Consider the following 3068-nt stretch of genomic DNA (forward strand, 5'->3'; position numbering starts at 1 on the left):
AGAGGGTGATGAGATACAAGCTAAACAGTTATTGTTGAGGTACCAGTCTATTTTTGCGAAGGGGGAGGGAGACGTGGGGTGTACTAAGCTTATCACACACGAAATTCCAGTACTAGATTCAGCCCCAGTGCGTCAGCCTTATCGTAGGATACCTCCTGTACAGTATGAAGCTGTGAGGGCCCATATCCAGCTGTTGCTGGATAGCCAAGTCGTTAGGGAGAGTAGCAGCCCCTACTCATCACCAATAGTCGTGGTGCAGAAGAAGGATGGGACCATTCGGATGTGTGTCGACTACCGCCAGCTCAACGCCAAAACCCGAAGAGATGCGTACCCACTGCCTAGAATTGAGGAGTCCCTGGACGCCCTTACTGGAGCCCGATGGTTTTCCACCCTGGACCTCGCCAGTGGATACAACCAGGTACAGGTGGCAGAAAACGACCGAGCCAAAACAGCATTTTGCACCCCCTTTGGACTATTTGAATGTAATCGAATGCCCTTTGGTCTGTGCAACGCGCCAGCAACCTTTCAAAGGTTAATGGAACGATTGTTTGGGGACCAGCGCCATCAGTCTGTTCTGTTATATTTAGATGATGTTATTGTTTTTTCTTCGACCGTACAGCAGCATTTGGAAATACTCGAAGTGGTATTCCAACGCTTGCAGCAGCAAAATTTGAAAGTTAAACTGTCCAAGTGTCATTTCTTTCAGAAGCAGGTGCGGTATTTGGGTCACATTGTGTCAGAACAGGGGGTGGCCACCGACCCAGAGAAGGTGGCTGCGGTACAGGAATGGAGGCGGCCCACCTACCTTAGTGAGTTGAGGTCCTTTCTCGGCTTTACCGGCTACTATCGTAGATTCGTGGATGGCTATTCTAAGCTGGCAGCCCCACTACGCCATCTTGTCAGCAAGCTGAGCCCCCGGAAGGGTAAAACTCAGAGAATTCCCTTGCTGTCCAGATGGGATGAGAAGTGTGAGCAGGCATTCGAGCAACTGTGTGAGAAGCTCTGTGCAACACCAGTTTTGGCATTTGCAGACTTCAACAAACAATTTTGTTCTGGAGGTGGATGCCAGCCACCAAGGCTTGGGAGCCGTCTTGTCCCAAGAGCATGATGGTAAGCTCCAACCCATTGCCTATGCGAGCCGCACCCTGAGGAGAACTGAACGAAATATGAACAATTATAGTTCTATGAAACTTGAGTTTTTAGCCCTGAAGTGGGCTGTCTGTGAACAGTTTAGAGAGTACCTTTTTGGGAATGAGTTCATTGTATACACCGACAATAACCCCCTCTGTCATCTGCAGACTGCGAAGCTGGGCGCGATCGAACAGAGGTGGGCGTCAGAGCTGGCCTCCTTCAATTTTACCCTCAAATACCGGCCCGGGCGCTCCAACTCCAATGCTGATGCTCTGTCAAGACTACCTCTGGAGGAGTCTTCACCTGGCATGCCGGTTCCCAAACAGCTTGTTGACGCCATCGGTGCACCCCATGCCCCAGTACTGGCTACGTGTAATCAGATGACCACCCTACCATGCTGTACCAGACCAGACCTCGCCTCTCTACAGGCCAGAGACCCAGTCATTGGACCTGTCCTGAAGCTGTGGCGTAAAGGGCATCCCCCTGCAGCAAAAGAGAGGGAGCAGTTAAATAAGGAAAGCAGGGAACTGACTCGGAAGTGGGACCGGCTGTTGGAAAAAGAGGGATGTCTGTACCGCCTCACATATTCTTCAGATGGCCATAAAGAAGTCCATCAGTTGTTGCTGCCACAGAGCCTACAGAAGGAAGTTGTCACGCAGCTTCATGACGCCCATGGCCACCAGGGGGTCGACCGCACCACCAATCTGGTGCGAAACCGCTGCTTCTGGCCAGGTATGATGAGGGATGTTGAGAAATGGTGTCAGGAGTGTCAGCGTTGTGCATTGGCCAAGGAGGTGAGACCAACAGTAAGAGCTTTCATGGGTACTCTTCAAGCTTCCCGCCCTAATGAGATCTTAGCCATTGATTTTACACTGCTGGAGCCTGCAAGCGATGGCAGAGAGAATGTTCTGGTCTTGACAGATGTGTTTACCATGTACAGCCTGGCCATCCCGACTAGAGATCAGCGTGCGAGCACTGTGGCCGACGTCTTGGTGCGAAGTTGGTTCCATCTCCTGGGCGTGCCAAATCGCCTCCACTCTGATCAAGGATTTCAAGTATCGCCTCCACTTTTGAAAGTAACAATTTCCATCAACTGTGTAAGCTCTATGGCGTAAAGAAGAGTCGCACCACGGCATACCACCCTCAGGGAAACGGTCAGTGTGAACATTTTAATAGAACTTTGCATGATCTGCTGCGCACGCTACCCCCAGATAGAAAGAGGTGCTGGCCGCAGTATCTTTCCCAGCTGACCTATGCATACAACACCACAGTTCATCAGTCTACAGGCACAAGTCCTGACTTTCTTATGTTTGGCCGTCAACCCCAGCTACCGGTTGATTTCCTACTTGGCAGTAGTGGAGAAGATTCCGGTGGGGGGCTAGTTGAGGAGTGGGTCCAGGAACACCAGGACAACCTGAGGGAGGTCCATGATCATGTGAGACAACGTCTACAAGAACGACTGGAGCGTAGAAACCTCAAGTATGATGCAGGCGTTCGGGATGTCAGGTTCCAACACGGTGAGCTGGTATACTTGAAAAATCATCGAGTACGAGGGTGAAATAAAATCCAAGACGCCTGGAATCCTTGCCTCTACAGAGTAGTTAAATGTCCAGAGGGCCCGGACCCTGTCTACTCTGTGGTGTCTATTGACCAGGATGGCCCTGTGAAGCAAGTACATCGGACGGAGATGAGGGCTGTGGGGGCGAAAGCAGTTCCGGAGACTGTTGCCAGGATGTCGGAAACTGATGAGTCGGACAGTGCTTCAGAGTCCAGCGACCTTGAGTCGGTAAGCGAACTATGTGTCATGATGGATGATTACAGTCAGGATGTTAATGAGTCTCCCCTCTCTAGCTGGACGAGTGGGTCTCCCATGACATCACCGGAGCTGGGCCTGGCCTCCACCATAGAGAGAGACGAGCCTTCCTTTCGGCGCACCA

This window comes from Borostomias antarcticus, assembly GCF_949987555.1.
Source record: "Borostomias antarcticus genome assembly, chromosome: 18".
NCBI lineage: Eukaryota > Metazoa > Chordata > Actinopteri > Stomiiformes > Stomiidae > Borostomias > Borostomias antarcticus.